This window comes from Struthio camelus, chromosome 3 (genome assembly GCF_040807025.1).
Source record: "Struthio camelus isolate bStrCam1 chromosome 3, bStrCam1.hap1, whole genome shotgun sequence".
Classification (NCBI taxonomy): domain Eukaryota; kingdom Metazoa; phylum Chordata; class Aves; order Struthioniformes; family Struthionidae; genus Struthio; species Struthio camelus.
The window spans coordinates 138,067,152-138,084,238 of record NC_090944.1 but is presented as its reverse complement, the minus strand read 5'-3'; positions in this window follow the sequence as shown (position 1 = coordinate 138,084,238).

Here is a 17,087-nt window from a genome sequence, read left to right as displayed (position 1 = left end):
TCGGAGGCCCCTCACCCACCCCGAAAGCCACTCGGAGGCCCCTCGACCTCCCCGAAAGACACTCGGAGGCCCCTCGCCCACCCCGAAAGCCACTCGGAGGCCCCTCGCCCTCCCCGAAAGACACTCGGAGGCCCCTCGCCCTCCCCAAAAGACACTCGGAGGCCCCTCGCCCTCCCCAAAAGCCACTCGGAGGCCACTCGCCCTCCCCGAAAGCCACTCGGAGGCACCTCGACCTCCCCGAAAGACACTCGGAGGCCCCTCGCCCACCCCGAAAGACACTCGGAGGCCCCTCGCCCACCCTGAAAGACACTCGGAGGTCCCTCGCCCTCCCCGAAAGCCACTCGGAGGCCCCTCGCCCTGCCCGAAAGCCACTCGGAGGCCCCTCGCCCTCCCCAAAAGCCACTCGGAGGCCCCTCGCCCTCACCGAAAGCCACTCGGAGGCCCCTCGCCCACCCTGAAAGACACTTGGAGGCCCCTCGCCCACCCCGAAAGCCACTCGGAGGCCCCTCGCCCTCCCCGAAAGCCACTCGGAGGCCCCTCGTCCTCCCCGAAAGCCACTCGGAGGCCCCTCGCCCTCCCCGAAAGCCACTCGGAGGCCCCTCGCCCTCCCGGAAAGACACTCCGAGGCCCCTCGCCCTCCCCGAAAGCCACTCGGAGGCCCCTCGCCCACCCCGAAAGCCACTGGGAGGCCCCTCGCCCACCCCGAAAGACACTCGGAGGCACCTCGCCCACCCCGAAAGCCACTCGGAGGCCCCTCGCCCTCCCCGAAAGCCACTCGGAGGCCCCTCGTCCTCCCCGAAAGACACTCGGAGGCCCCTCGCCCACCCCGAAAGACACTCGGAGGCCCCTCACCCTCCCCGAAAGACACTCGGAGGCCCCTCGCCCACCCCGAAAGACACTCGGAGGCCCCTCGCCCTCCCCGAACGCCACTCGGAGGCCCCTCGCCCACCCCGGAAGCCACTCGGAGGCCCCTCGCCCTCCCCGAAAGACACTCGGAAGCCCCTCGCCCTCACCGAAAGCCAATCGGAGGCCCCTCGCCCTCCCCAAAAGCCACTCGGAGGCCCCTCGCCCTCCCCGAAAGCCACTCGGAGGCCCCTCGCCCTCCCCGAAAGACACTCGGAGGACCCTCGCCCTCCCCGAAAGACACTCGGAGGCCCCTCGCCCTCCCCGAAAGCCACTCGGAGGCCCCTCGCCCTCCCCGAAAGACACTCGGAGGCCCCTCGCCCTCCCCGAAAGCCACTCCGAGGCCCCTCGCCCTCCCCGAAAGCCACTCGGAGGCCCCTCGCCCTCCCTGAACGCCACTCCGAGACCCCTCGCCCTCCCCGAAAGCCACTCGGAGGCCCCTCGCCCTCCCCGAAAGCCACTCGGAGGCCCCTCGCCCTCCCCGAAAGACACTCGGAGGCCCCTTGCCCTGCCCAAAAGCCACTCGGAGGCCCCTCGTCCTCCCCAAAAGCCACTCGGAGGCCCCTCGACCTCCCCGAAAGACACTCGGAGGCCCCTCGCCCTCCCCGAAAGACACTCGGAGGCCCCTCGCCCTCCCCGAAAGCCACTCGGAGGCCCCTCGCCCACCCCGAAAGCCACTTGGAGGCCCCTCGTCCTCCCCGAAAGCCACTCGGAGGCCCCTCGCCCTCCACAAAAGCCACTCGGAGGCCCCTCGCCCTCCCCGAAAGACACTCGGAGGCCCCTCGCCCTCCCCGAAAGACACTCGGAGGCCTCTCGCCCACCCCGAAAGCCACTCGGAGGCCCCTCGCCCTCCCCGAAAGCCACTCGGAGGCCCCTCGCCCACCCCGAAAGACACTCGGAGGCCCCTCGCCCTCCCCGAAAGACACTCGGAGGACCCTCGCCCACCCCGAAAGACACTCGGAGGCCCCTCGCCCTCCCCGAAAGACACTCGGAGGCCCCTCGCCCTCCCCGAAAGACACTCGGAGGACCCTCGCCCTCCCCGAAAGACACTTGGAGGCCCCTCGCCCTCCCCGAAAGCCACTCCGAGGACCCTCGCCCTCCCCGAAAGCCACTCGGAGGCCCCTCGCCCACCCCGAAAGACACTCGGAGGCCCCTCGCCCACCCCGAAAGACACTCGGAGGCCCCTCACCAACCCCGAAAGCCACTCGGAGGCCCCTCGACCTCCCCGAAAGACACTCGGAGGCCCCTCGCCCTCCCCGAAAGACACTCGGAGGCCCCTCGCCCTCCCCAAAAGACACTCGGAGGCCCCTCGCCCTCCCCAAAAGCCACTCGGAGGCCCCTCGCCCTCCCCGAAAGCCACTTGGAGGCCCCTCGCCCACCCCGAAAGACACTTGGAGGCCCCTCGCCCACCCCGAAAGACACTCGGAGGTCCCTCGCCCTCCCCGAAAGCCACTCGGAGGCCCCTCGCCCTCCCCGAAAGACACTCGGAGGCCCGTCGCCCTCCCCAAAAGCCACTCGGAGGCCCCTCGCCCTACCCGAAAGCCACTCGGAGGCACCTCGCCCTCCCCAAAAGCCACTCGGAGGCCCCTCGCCCACCCCGAAAGACACTTGGAGGCCCCTCGCCCACCCTGAAAGCCACTCGGAGGCCCCTCGCCCACCACGAAAGCCACTCCGAGGACCCTCGCCCTCCCCGAAAGACACTCGGAGGCCCCTCGCCCTCCCCGAAAGACACTCGGAGGCCCCTCGCCCACCCCGAAAGCCACTCGGAGGCCCCTCGCCCTCCCCGAAACACACTCGGAGGCCCCTCGCCCTCCCCGAAAGCCACTCGGAGGCCCCTCGCCCTCCCCGAAAGCCACTCGGAGGCCCCTCGCCCTCCCTGAACGCCACTCCGAGACCCCTCGCCCTCCCCGAAAGCCACTCGGAGGCCCCTCGCCCTCCCCGAAAGCCACTCGGAGGCCCCTCGCCCTCCCCGAAAGACACTCGGAGGCCCCTCGCCCTCCCCGAAAGACACTCGGAGGCCCCTCGCCCACCCCGAAAGCCACTCGGAGGCCCCTCGCCCACCCCGAAAGCCACTCGGAGGCCCCTCGCCCTCCCCGAAAGCCACTCGGAGGCCCCTCGCCCTCCACAAAAGACACTCGGAGGTCCCTCGCCCACCCCGAAAGCCACTCGGAGGCCCCTCGCCCTGCCCGAAAGCCACTCGGAGGCACCTCGCCCTCCCCGAAAGACACTCGGAGGCCCCTCGCCCTCCCCGAAAGACACTCGGAGGCCCCTCGCCCTCCCCGAAAGCCACTCGGAGGCCCCTCGCCCTCCCCGAAAGACACTCGGAGGCCCCTCGCCCACCCCGAAAGCCACTCGGAGGCCCCTCGCCCTCCACAAAAGCCACTCGGAGGCCCCTCGCCCTCCCCAAAAGCCACTCCGAGGCCCCTCGCCCTCCACAAAAGACACTCGGAGGCCCCTCGCCCACCCCGAAAGCCACTCGGAGGCCCCTCGCCCTCCCCGAAAGACACTCGTAGGCCCCTCGCCCACCCAGAAAGACACTCGGAGGCCCCTCGCCCACCCAGAAAGACACTCGGAGGCCCCTCGCCCTCCACAAAAGACACTCGGAGGCCCCTCGCCCTCCCTGAATGCCACTCGGAGGCCCCTCGCCCACCCCGAAAGACACTCGGAGGCCCCTCGCCCTCCCCGAAAGACACTCGGAGGCCCCTCGCCCACCCCGAAACCACTCGGAGGCACCTCGACCTCCCCGAAAGACACTCGGAGGCCCCTCGCCCTCCCCAAAAGACACTCGGAGGCCCCTCGCCCTCCCCGAAAGCCACTCCGAGGCCCCTCGCCCTCCCCGAAAGCCACTCGGAGGCCCCTCGCCCTCCCCGAACGCCACTCGGAGGCCCCTTGCCCTGCCCAAAAGCCACTCGGAGGCCCCTCGCCCTCCCCGAAAGACACTCGGAGGCCCCTCGCCCTCCACAAAAGACACTCGGAGGCCCCTCGCCCTCCCAGAAAGACACTCGGAGGCCCCTCGCCCTCCCCGAAAGCCACTCGGAGGCCCCTCGCCCTCCCCGAAAGCCACTCGGAGGCCCCTCGCCCTCCACAAAAGACACTCGGAGGCCCCTCGCCCACCCCGAAAGCCACTCGGAGGCCCCTCGCCCTCCCCGAAAGCCACTCGGAGGCCCCTCGCCCTCCCCGAAAGACACTCGGAGGCCCCTCGCCCACCCCGAAAGACACTCGGAGGCCCCTCGCCCACCCCGAAAGCCACTCGGAGGCCCCTCGCCCTCCCCGAAAGCCACTCGGAGGCCCCTCGCCCTCCACAAAAGCCACTCGGAGGCCCCTCGCCCACCCCGAAAGACACTCGGAGGCCCCTCGCCCTCCCCGAAAGACACTCGGAGGCACCTCGACCTCCCCGAAAGACACTCGGAGGCCCCTCGCCCTCCCCAAAAGACACTCGGAGGCCCCTCGCCCTCCCCGAAAGCCACTCGGAGGCCCCTCGCCCTCCCCGAAAGACACTCGGAGGCCCCTCGCCCTCCCCGAAAGACACTCGGAGGCCCCTCGCCCTCCCCGAAAGCCACTCGGAGGCCCCTCGCCCTCCCCAAAAGCCACTCGGAGGCCCCTCGCCCTCCCCGAAAGATACTTGGAGGCCCCTCGCCCTCCCCGAAAGACACTCCGAGGTCCCTCGCCCTCCCCGAAAGCCACTCGGAGGCCCCTCGCCCACCCAGAAAGACACTCGGAGGCCCCTCGCCCTCCCCGAAAGACACTCGGAGGCCCCTCGCCCTCCCCGAAACACATTCGGAGGCCCCTTGCCCACCCCGAAAGCCACTCGGAGGCCCCTCGCCCTCCCCGAAAGCCACTCGGAGGCCCCTCGCCCTCCCCGAAACACACTCGGAGGCACCTCGCCCACCCCGAAAGCCACTCGGAGGCCCCTCGCCCTGCCCGAAAGCCACTCGGAGGCCCCTCGCCCTCCCCGAAAGACACTCGGAGGCCCCTCGCCCTCCCCGAAAGCAACTCCGAGGCCCCTCGCCCACCCCGAAAGCCACTCGGAGGCCCCTCGCCCTCCCCGAAAGACACTCGGAGGCCCCTCGCCCTCCCTGAACGCCACTCCAAGACCCCTCGCCCTCCCCGAAAGCCACTCGGAGGCCCCTCGACCTCCCCGAAAGACACTCGGAGGCCCCTCGCCCTCCCCAAAAGACACTCGGAGGCCCCTCGCCCTCCCCGAAAGACACTCGGAGGCCCCTCGCCCTCCCCAAAAGCCACTCGGAGGCCCCTCGCCCACCCCGAAAGACACTCGGAGGCCCCTCGCCCTCCCCGAAAGACACTCCGAGGCCCCTCGCCCACCCCGAAAGCCACTCGGAGGCCCCTCGCCCACCCCGAAAGCCGCTTGGAGGCCCCTCGCCCACCCCGAAAGACACTCGGAGGCCCCTCACCCACCCCGAAAGACACTCAGAGGCCCCTCGCCCTCCCCGAAAGCCACTCGGAGGCCCCTCGCCCTCCCCGAAAGACACTCGGAGGCCTCTCGCCCACCCCGAAACACACTCGGAGGCCCCTCGCCCTCCCCGAAACACACTCGGAGGCCCCTCGCCCTCCCCGAAAGCCACTCGGAGGCCCCTCGCCCACCACGAAAGCCACTCGGAGGCCCCTCGCCCTCCCCGAAAGACACTCGGAGGCCCCTCGCCCACCCCGAAACACACTCGGAGGCCCCTCGCCCATCCCGAAAGACACTCGGAGGCCCCTCGCCCTCCCCGAAAGACACTCAGAGGCCCCTCGCCCTCCCCGAAAGACACTTGGAGGCCCCTCGCCCACCCCGAAAGCCACTCCGAGGACCCTCGCCCTCCCCGAAAGCCACTCGGAGGCCCCTCGCCCACCCCGAAAGACACTCGGAGGCACCTAGACCTCCCCGAAAGACACTCGGAGGCCCCTCACCCACCCTGAAAGCCACTCGGAGGCCCATCGCCCTGCCCGAAAGACACTCGGAGGCCCCTCGCCCTCCCCGAAAGACACTCGGAGGCCCCTCGCCCTCCCCGAAAGACACTCGGAGGCCCCTCGCCCTCCCCGAAAGACACTCGGAGGCCCCTCGCCCTCCCCAAAAGCCACTCGGAGGCCACTCGCCCTCCCCGAAAGCCACTCGGAGGCCCCTCGCCCACCCCGAAAGACACTCGGAGGCCCCTCGCCCACCCCGAAAGACACTCGGAGGCCCCTCGCCCACCCTGAAAGACACTCGGAGGTCCCTCGCCCTCCCCGAAAGCCACTCGGAGGCCCCTCGCCCACCACGAAAGACACTCGGAGGCCCCTCGCCCTCCCCAAAAGCCACTCGGAGGCCCCTCGCCCTCACCGAAAGCCACTCGGAGGCCCCTCGCCCACCCCGAAAGACACTTGGAGGCCCCTCGCCCACCCCGAAAGCCACTCGGAGGCCCCTCGCCCTCCCCGAAAGCCACTCGGAGGCCCCTCGTCCTCCCCGAAAGCCACTCGGAGGCCCCTCGCCCTCCCCGAAAGCCACTCGGAGGCCCCTCGCCCTCCCGGAAAGACACTCCGAGGCCCCTCGCCCTCCCCGAAAGACACTCGGAGGCCCCTCGCCCACCCCGAAAGACATTCGGAGGCCCCTCGCCCACCCCGAAAGACACTCCGAGGCACCTCGCCCACCCCGAAAGCCACTCGGAGGCCCCTCGCCCTCCCCGAAAGCCACTCGGAGGCCCCTCGTCCCCCCCGAAAGACACTCGGAGGCCCCTCGCCCTCCCCGAAAGCCACTCGGAGGCCCCTCGCCCTCCCCGAAAGCCACTCGGAGGCCCCTCGCCCTCCCCAAAAGACACTCGGAGGCCCCTCGCCCTCCCCAAAAGACACTCGGAGGCCCCTCGCCCTCCCCAAAAGCCACTCGGAGGCCCCTCGCCCTCCCCGAAACCCACTTGGAGGCCCTTCGCCCACCCCGAAAGACACTTGGAGGCCCCTCGCCCACCCCGAAAGACACTCGGAGGTCCCTCGCCCTCCCCGAAAGACACTCGGAGGCCCCTCGCCCTCCCCGAAAGACACTCGGAGGCCCCTCGCCCTCCCCAAAAGCCACTCGGAGGCCCCTCGCCCTCCCCAAAAGCCACTCGGAGGCCCCTCGCCCACCCCGAAAGACACTTGGAGGCCCCGAGCCCACCCTGAAAGCCACTCGGAGGCCCCTCGCCCACCACGAAAGCCACTCCGAGGACCCTCGCCCTCCCCGAAAGACACTCGGAGGCCCCTCGCCCTCCCCGAAAGACACTCGGAGGCCCCTCGCCCTCCCCGAAAGCCACTCGGAGGCCCCTCGCCCTCCCCGAAAGACACTCGGAGGCCCCTCGCCCTCCCCGAAAGCCACTCCGAGGACCCTCGCCCTCACCGAAAGCCACTCGGAGGCCCCTCGCCCTCCCTGAACGCCACTCCGAGACCCCTCGCCCTCCCCGAAAGCCACTCGGAGGCCCCTCGCCCTCCCCGAAAGCCACTCGGAGGCCCCTCGCCCTCCCCGAAAGCCACTCGGAGGCCCCTCGCCCTCCCCGAAAGACACTCGGAGGCCCCTCGCCCTCCCCGAAAGACACTCGGAGGCCCCTCGCCCTCCCCGAAAGACACTCGGAGGCCCCTCGCCCACCCCGAAAGCCACTCGGAGGCCCCTCGCCCTCCCCGAAAGCCACTCGGAGGCCCCTCGCCCTCCACAAAAGACACTCGGAGGTCCCTCGACCTCCCCGAAAGCCACTCGGAGGCCCCTCGCCCTGCCCGAAAGCCACTCGGAGGCCTCTCGCCCTCCCCGAAAGACACTCGGAGGCCCCTCGCCCTCCCCGAAAGACACTCGGAGGCCCCTCGCCCTCCCCGAAAGCCACTCGGAGGCCCCTCGCCCTCCCCGAAAGACACTCGGAGGCCCCTCGCCCACCCCGAAAGCCACTCGGAGGCCCCTCGCCCACCCCGAAAGCCACTCGGAGGCCCCTCGCCCTCCCCGAAAGCCACTCCGAGGCCCCTCGCCCTCCACAAAAGACACTCGGAGGCCCCTCGCCCACCCCGAAAGCCACTCGGAGGCCCCTCGCCCTCCCCGAAAGACACTCGGAGGCCCCTCGCCCACCCAGAAAGACACTCGGAGGCCCCTCGCCCACCCAGAAGACACTCGGAGGCCCCTCGCCCTCCCCGAAAGCCACTCCGAGGCCCCTCGCCCTCCCTGAATGCCACTCGGAGGCCCCTCACCCACCCCGAAAGACACTCGGAGGCCCCTCGCCCACCCCGAAAGACACTCGGAGGCCCCTCGCCCTCCCCGAAACCACTCGGAGGCACCTCGCCCTCCCCGAAAGACACTCGGAGGCCCCTCGCCCTCCCCAAAAGACACTCGGAGGCCCCTCGCCCTCCCCGAAACACACTCCGAGGCCCCTCGCCCTCCCCGAAAGCCACTCGGAGGCCCCTCGCCCTCCCCGAACGCCACTCGGAGGCCCCTTGCCCTGCCCAAAAGCCACTCGGAGGCCCCTCGCCCTCCCCGAAAGCCACTCGGAGGCCCCTCGCCCTCCACAAAAGACACTCGGAGGCCCCTCGCCCACCCCGAAAGCCACTCGGAGGCCCCTCGCCCTCCCCGAAAGCCACTCGGAGGCCCCTCGCCCTCCCCGAAAGCCACTCGGAGGCCCCTCGCCCTCCACAAAAGACACTCGGAGGCCCCTCGCCCACCCCGAAAGCCACTCGGAGGCCCCTCGCCCACCCAGAAAGACACTCGGAGGCCCCTCGCCCTCCCCGAAAGACACTCGGAGGCCCCTCGCCCTCCCCGAAAGCAACTCCGAGGCCCCTCGCCCACCCCGAAAGCCACTCGGAGGCCCCTCGCCCTCCCCGAAAGACACTCGGAGGCCCCTCGCCCTCCCTGAACGCCACTCCGAGACCCCTCGCCCTCCCCGAAAGCCACTCGGAGGCCCCTCGACCTCCCCGAAAGACACTCGGAGGCCCCTCGCCCTCCCCAAAAGACACTCGGAGGCCCCTCGCCCTCCCCGAAAGACACTCGGAGGCCCCTCGCCCTCACCGAAAGCCACTCCGAGGCCCCTCGACCTCCCCGAAAGACACTCGGAGGCCCCTCGCCCTCCCCGAAAGACACTCCGAGGCCCCGCGCCCACCCCGAAAGCCACTCGGAGGCCCCTCGCCCACCCCGAAAGCCGCTTGGAGGCCCCTCGCCCACCCCGAAAGACACTCGGAGGCCCCTCACCCACCCCGAAAGACACTCAGAGGCCCCTCGCCCTCCCCGAAAGCCACTCGGAGGCCCCTCGCCCTCCCCGAAAGACACTCGGAGGCCTCTCGCCCACCCCGAAACACACTCGGAGGCCCCTCGCCCTCCCCGAAACACACTCGGAGGCCCCTCGCCCTCCCCGAAAGCCACTCGGAGGCCCCTCGCCCACCACGAAAGCCACTCGGAGGCCCCTCGCCCTCCCCGAAAGACACTCGGAGGCCCCTCGCCCACCCCGAAACACACTCGGAGGCCCCTCGCCCATCCCGAAAGACACTCGGAGGCCCCTCGCCCTCCCCGAAAGACACTCAGAGGCCCCTCGCCCTCCCCGAAAGACACTTGGAGGCCCCTCGCCCACCCCGAAAGCCACTCCGAGGACCCTCGCCCTCCCCGAAAGCCACTCGGAGGCCCCTCGCCCACCCCGAAAGACACTCGGAGGCACCTAGACCTCCCCGAAAGACACTCGGAGGCCCCTCACCCACCCTGAAAGCCACTCGGAGGCCCCTCGCCCTGCCCGAAAGACACTCGGAGGCCCCTCGCCCTCCCCGAAAGACACTCGGAGGCCCCTCACCCTCCCCGAAAGACACTCGGAGGCCCCTCGCCCTCCCCGAAAGCCACTCGGAGGCCCCTCGCCCTCCCCAAAAGCCACTCGGAGGCCACTCGCCCTCCCCGAAAGCCACTCGGAGGCCCCTCGCCCTGCCCGAAAGACACTCGGAGGCCCCTCGCCCACCCCGAAAGACACTCGGAGGCCCCTCGCCCACCCTGAAAGACACTCGGAGGTCCCTCGCCCTCCCCGAAAGCCACTCGGAGGCCCCTCGCCCACCACGAAAGCCACTCGGAGGCCCCTCGCCCTCCCCAAAAGCCACTCGGAGGCCCCTCGCCCTCACCGAAAGCCACTCGGAGGCCCCTCGCCCACCCCGAAAGACACTTGGAGGCCCCTCGCCCACCCCGAAAGCCACTCGGAGGCCCCTCGCCCTCCCCGAAAGCCACTCGGAGGCCCCTCGCCCTCCCCAAAAGCCACTCGGAGGCCCCTCGCCCTCCCCGAAAGCCACTCGGAGGCCCCTCGCCCTCCCGGAAAGACACTCCGAGGCCCCTCGCCCTCCCCGAAAGACACTCGGAGGCCCCTCGCCCACCCCGAAAGACATTCGGAGGCCCCTCGCCCACCCCGAAAGACACTCGGAGGCACCTCGCCCACCCCGAAAGCCACTCGGAGGCCCCTCGCCCTCCCCGAAAGCCACTCGGAGGCCCCTCGTCCTCCCCGAAAGACACTCGGAGGCCCCTCGCCCTCCCCGAAAGCCACTCGGAGGCCCCTCGCCCACCCCGAAAGACACTCGGAGGCCCCTCGCCCTCCCCAAAAGACACTCGGAGGCCCCTCGCCCTCCCCAAAAGCCACTCGGAGGCCCCTCGCCCTCCCCGAAACCCACTTGGAGGCCCCTCGCCCACCCCGAAAGACACTTGGAGGCCCCTCGCCCACCCCGAAAGACACTCGGAGGTCCCTCGCCCTCCCCGAAAGCCACTCGGAGGCCCCTCGCCCTCCCCGAAAGACACTCGGAGGCCCCTCGCCCTCCCCAAAAGCCACTCGGAGGCCCCTCGCCCTCCGCAAAAGCCACTCGGAGGCCCCTCGCCCACCCCGAAAGACACTTGGAGGCCCCGAGCCCACCCTGAAAGCCACTCGGAGGCCCCTCGCCCACCACGAAAGCCACTCCGAGGACCCTCGCCCTCCCCGAAAGACACTCGGAGGCCCCTCGCCCTCCCCGAAAGACACTCGGAGGCACCTCGCCCTCCCCGAAAGCCACTCGGAGGCCCCTCGCCCTCCCCGAAAGACACTCGGAGGCCCCTCGCCCTCCCCGAAAGCCACTCCGAGGACCCTCGCCCTCACCGAAAGCCACTCGGAGGCCCCTCGCCCTCCCCGAACGCCACTCCGAGACCCCTCGCCCTCCCCGAAAGCCACTCGGAGGCCCCTCGACCTCCCCGAAAGCCACTCGGAGGCCCCTCGACCTCCCCGAAAGCCACTCGGAGGCCCCTCGCCCTCCCCGAAAGACACTCGGAGGCCCCTCGCCCTCCCCGAAAGACACTCGGAGGCCCCTCGCCCACCCCGAAAGCCACTCGGAGGCCCCTCGCCCACCCCGAAAGCCACTCGGAGGCCCCTCGCCCTCCCCGAAAGCCACTCGGAGGCCCCTCGCCCTCCACAAAAGACACTCGGAGGTCCCTCGACCTCCCCGAAAGCCACTCGGAGGCCCCTCGCCCTCCCCGAAAGCCACTCGGAGGCCCCTCGCCCTCCCCGAAAGACACTCGGAGGCCCCTCGCCCTCCCCGAAAGCCACTCGGAGGCCCCTCGCCCTCCCCGAAAGCCACTCGGAGGCCCCTCGCCCTCCCCGAAAGACACTCGGAGGCCCCTCGCCCACCCCGAAAGCCACTCGGAGGCCCCTCGCCCACCCCGAAAGCCACTCGGAGGCCCCTCGCCCTCCCCGAAAGCCACTCCGAGGCCCCTCGCCCTCCACAAAAGACACTCGGAGGCCCCTCGCCCACCCCGAAAGCCACTCGGAGGCCCCTCGCCCTCCCCGAAAGCCACTCGGAGGCCCCTCGCCCACCCAGAAAGACACTCGGAGGCCCCTCGCCCACCCAGAAGACACTCGGAGGCCCCTCGCCCTCCCCGAAAGCCACTCCGAGGCCCCTCGCCCTCCCTGAATGCCACTCGGAGGCCCCTCGCCCTCACCGAAAGCCACTCGGAGGCCCCTCGCCCACCCCGAAAGACACTCGGAGGCCCCTCGCCCTCCCCGAAACCACTCGGAGGCACCTCGCCCTCCCCGAAAGACACTCGGAGGCCCCTCGCCCTCCCCAAAAGACACTCGGAGGCCCCTCGCCCTCCCCGAAAGCCACTCCGAGGCCCCTCGCCCTCCCCGAAAGCCACTCGGAGGCCCCTCGCCCTCCCCGAACGCCACTCGGAGGCCCCTTGCCCTGCCCAAAAGCCACTCGGAGGCCCCTCGCCCTCCCCGAAAGCCACTCGGAGGCCCCTCGCCCTCCCCAAAAGACACTCGGAGGCCCCTCGCCCACCCCGAAAGCCACTCGGAGGCCCCTCGCCCTCCCCGAAAGCCACTCGGAGGCCCCTCGCCCTCCCCGAAAGCCACTCGGAGGCCCCTCGCCCTCCACAAAAGACACTCGGAGGCCCCTCGCCCACCCCGAAAGCCACTCGGAGGCCCCTCGCCCTCCCCGAAAGACACTCGGAGGCCCCTCGCCCTCCCCGAAAGACACTCGGAGGCACCTCGACCTCCCCGAAAGACACTCGGAGGCCCCTCGCCCTCCCCAAAAGACACTCGGAGGCCCCTCGCCCTCCCCGAAATACACTCCGAGGCCCCTCGCCCTCCCCGAAAGACACTCGGAAGCCCCTCGCCCTCCCCGAAAGCCACTCGGAGGCCCCTCGCCCACCCCGAAAGACACTCCGAGGCCCCTCGCCCTCCCCGAAAGCCACTCGGAGGCCCCTCGCCCTCCACAAAAGACACTCGGAGGCCCCTCGCCCACCCCGAAAGCCACTCGGAGGCCCCTCGCCCTCCCCGAAAGCCACTCGGAGGCCCCTCGCCCACCCAGAAAGACACTCGGAGGCCCCTCGCCCTCCCCGAAAGACACTCGGAGGCCCCTTGCCCACCCCGAAAGCCACTCGGAGGCCCCTCGCCCTCCCCGAAAGACACTCGGAGGCCCCTCGCCCTCCCCGAAAGACACTCGGAGGCACCTCGCCCACCCCGAAAGACACTCGGAGGCCCCTCGCCCTGCCCGAAAGCCACTCGGAGGCCCCTCGCCCTCCCCGAAAGACACTCGGAGGCCCCTCGCCCTCCCCGAAAGCCACTCCGAGGCCCCTCGCCCACCCCGAAAGCCACTCGGAGGCCCCTCGCCCTCCCCGAAAGACACTCGGAGGCCCCTCGCCCTCCCCGAAAGCCACTCGGAGGCCCCTCACCCTTCCTGAACGCCACTCCGAGACCCCTCGCCCTCCCCGAAAGCCACTCGGAGGCCCCTCGCCCTCCCCGAAAGACACTCGGAGGCCCCTCGCCCTCCCCAAAAGACACTCGGAGGCCCCTCGCCCTCCCCGAAAGACACTCGGAGGCCCCTCGCCCTCCCCAAAAGCCACTCGGAGGCCCCTCGACCTCCCCGAAAGACACTCGGAGGCCCCTCGCCCTCCCCGAAAGACACTCCGAGGCCCCTCGCCCACCTCGAAAGCCACTCGGAGGCCCCTCGCCCACCCCGAAAGCCACTTGGAGGCCCCTCGCCCACCCCGAAAGACACTCGGAGGCCCCTCACCCACCCCGAAAGACACTCAGAGGCCCCTCGCCCTCCCCGAAAGCCACTCGGAGGCCCCTCGCCCTCCCCGAAAGACACTCGGAGGCCTCTCGCCCACCCCGAAACACACTCGGAGGCCCCTCGCCCTCCCCGAAACACACTCGGAGGCCCCTCGCCCTCCCCGAAAGAAACTCGGAGGCCCCTCGCCCACCACGAAAGCCACTCGGAGGCCCCTCGCCCTCCCCGAAAGACACTCGGAGGCCCCTCGCCCACCCCGAAACACACTCGGAGGCCCCTCGCCCTCCCCGAAAGACACTCGGAGGCCCCTCGCCCTCCCCGAAAGACACTCGGAGGCCCCTCGCCCACCCCGAAAGCCACTCCGAGGACCCTCGCCCCCCCTGAAAGCCACTCGGAGGCCCCTCGCCCACCCCGAAAGACACTCGGAGGCGCCTCGACCTCCCCGAAAGACACTCGGAGGCCCCTCACCCACCCCGAAAGCCACTCGGAGGCCCCTCGCCCTGCCCGAAAGACACTCGGAGGCCCCTCGCCCACCCTGAAAGCCACTCGGAGGCCCCTCGCCCTCCACAAAAGACACTCGGAGGCCCCTCGCCCTCCCCGAAAGACACTCGGAGGCCCCTCGCCCTCCCCAAAAGCCACTCGGAGGCCACTCGCCCTCCCCGAAAGACACTCGCAGGCACCTCGACCTCCCCGAAAGACACTCGGAGGCCCCTCGCCCACCCCGAAAGACAATCGGAGGCCCCTCGCCCACCCTGAAAGACACTCGGAGGTCCCTCGCCCTCCCCGAAAGACACTCGGAGGCCCCTCGCCCACCACGAAAGACACTCGGAGGCCCCTCGTCCTCCCCAAAAGCCACTCGGAGGCCCCTCGCCCTCACCGAAAGCCACTCGGAGGCCCCTCGCCCACCCCGAAAGACACTCGGAGGCCCCTCGCCCTCCCCGAAAGCCACTCGGAGGCCCCTCGCCCTCCCCGAAAGACACTCGGAGGCCCCTCGCCCACCCCGAAAGCCACTCGGAGGCCCCTCGCCCACCCCGAAAGCCACTCGGAGGCCCCTCGCCCTCCCCGAAAGCCACTCGGAGGCCCTTCGCCCTCCACAAAAGACACTCGGAGGTCCCTCGCCCACCCCGAAAGCCACTCGGAGGCCCCTCGCCCTGCCCGAAAGCCACTCGGAGGCACCTCGCCCTCCCCGAAAGACACTCGGAGGCCCCTCGCCCTCCCCGAAAGCCACTCGGAGGCCCCTCGCCCTCCCCGAAAGACACTCGGAGGCCCCTCGCCCTCCCCGAAAAACACTCGGAGGCCCCTCGCCCACCCCGAAAGCCACTCGGAGGCCCCTCGCCCTCCCCGAAAGCCACTCCGAGGCCCCTCGCCCTCCACAAAAGACACTCGGAGGCCCCTCGCCCACCCCGAAAGCCACTCGGAGGCCCCTCGCCCTCCCCGAAAGCCACTCGGAGGCCCCTCGCCCACCCAGAAAGACACTCGGAGGCCCCTCGCCCACCCAGAAAGACACTCGGAGGCCCCTCGCCCTCCCCGAAAGACACTCGGAGGCCCCTCGCCCTCCCCAAAAGACACTCGGAGGCCCCTCGCCCTCCCAGAAAGACACTCGGAGGCCCCTCGCCCTCCCCAAAAGCCACTCGGAGGCCCCTCGCCCTCCCCGAAAGACACTCGGAGGCCCCTCGCCCTCCCCGAAAGACACTCGGAGGCCCCTCGCCCACCCCGAAAGCCACTCGGAGGACCCTCGCCATGCCGGAAACACACTCGGAGGCCCCTCGCCCACCCCGAAAGCCACTCGGAGGCCCATCGCCCTCCCCGAAAGACACTCAGAGGCCCCTCGCCCTCCCCGAAAGCCACTCGGAGGCCCCTCGCCCTCCCCGAAAGACACTCGGAGGCCTCTCGCCCACCCCCGAAAGCCACTCGGAGGCCCCTCGCCCTCCCCGAAACACACTCGGAGGCACCTCGCCCTCCCCGAAAGACACTCGGAGGCCCCTCGCCCACCACGAAAGCCACTCGGAGGCCCCTCGCCCTCCCCGAAAGCCACTCGGAGGCCCCTCGCCCACCCCGAAACACACTCGGAGGCCCCTCGCCCTCCCCGAAAGACACTCGGAGGCCCCTCGCCCACCCCGAAAGCCACTCCGAGGCCCCTCGCCCTCACCGAAAGCCACGCGGAGGCCCCTCGCCCTCCCTGAACGCCACTCCGAGACCCCTCGCCCTCCCCGAAAGCCACTCGGAGGCCCCTCGACCTCCCCGAAAGACACTCGGAGGCCCCTCGCCCTCCCCAAAAGCCACTCGGAGGCCCCTCGCCCACCCAGAAAGCCACTCGGAGGCCCCTCGCCCTCCCCGAAAGCCACTCGGAGGCCCCTCGCCCTCCCCGAAAGCCACTCGGAGGCCCCTCGCCCTCCCCGAAAGACACTCGGAGGCCCCTCGCCCACCCCGAAAGCCACTCGGAGGCCCCTCGCCCACCCCGAAAGCCAATCGGAGGCCCCTCGCCCACCCCGAAAGCCACTCGGAGGCCCATCGCCCTCCCCGAAAGACACTCAGAGGCCCCTCGCCCTCCCCGAAAGCCACTCGGAGGCCCCTCGCCCACCCCGAAAGACACTCGGAGGCCTCTCGCCCTCCCCGAAAGACACTCGGAGGCCCCTCGCCCTCCCCGAAACACACTCGGAGGCCCCTCGCCCTCCCCGAAAGACACTCGGAGGCCCCTCGCCCACCACGAAAGCCACTCCGAGGACCCTCGCCCTCCCCGAAAGCCACTCGGAGGCCCCTCGCCCTCCCCGAAACACACTCGGAGGCCCCTCGCCCACCCCGAAAGACACTCGGAGGCCCCTCACCCACCCCGAAAGCCACTCGGAGGCCCCTCGACCTCCCCGAAAGACACTCCGAGACCCCTCGCCCACCCTGAAAGCCACTCCGAGGCCCCTCGCCCTCACCGAAAGACACTCGGAGGCCCCTCGCCCTCCCGAAAGCCACTCGGAGGCCCCTCGCCCTCCCCGAAAGACACTCGGAGGCCCCTCGCCCCCCCCGAAACACACTCGGAGGCCCCTCGCCCTCCCCGAAAGCCACTCGGAGGCCCCTTGCCCACCCCGAAAGCCACTCGGAGGCCCCTCGCCCTGCCTGAAAGCCACTCGGAGGCCCCTCGCCCTCCCCGAAAGACACTCGGAGGCCCCTCGCCCACCCCGAAAGACACTCGGAGGCCCCTCGCCCTCCCCGAAACACACTCGGAGGCCCCTCGCCCTCCCTGAATGCCACTCGGAGGCCCCTCACCCACCCCGAAAGCCACTCGGAGGCCCCTCGCCCACCCCGAAAGACACTCGGAGGCCCCTCGCCCTGCCCGAAAGCCATTCGGAGGCACCTCGACCTCCCCGAAAGACACTCGGAGGCCCCTCGCCCTCCCCGAAAGACACTCGGAGGCCCCTCGCCCTCCCCGAAAGACACTCGGAGGCCCCTCGCCCACCCCGAAAGCCACTCGGAGGCCCCTCGCCCACCCCGAAAGCCACTCGGAGGCCCCTCGCCCTCCCCGAAAGCCACTCGGAGGCCCCTCGCCCTCCACAAAAGACACTCGGAGGCCCCTCGCCCACCCCGAAAGCCACTCGGAGGCCCCTCGCCCTCCCCAAAAGACACTCGGAGGCACCTCGACCTCCCCGAAAGACACTCGGAGGCCCCTCGCCCTCCACAAAAGACACTCGGAGGCCCCTCGCCCTCCCCGAAAGCCACTCGGAGGCCCC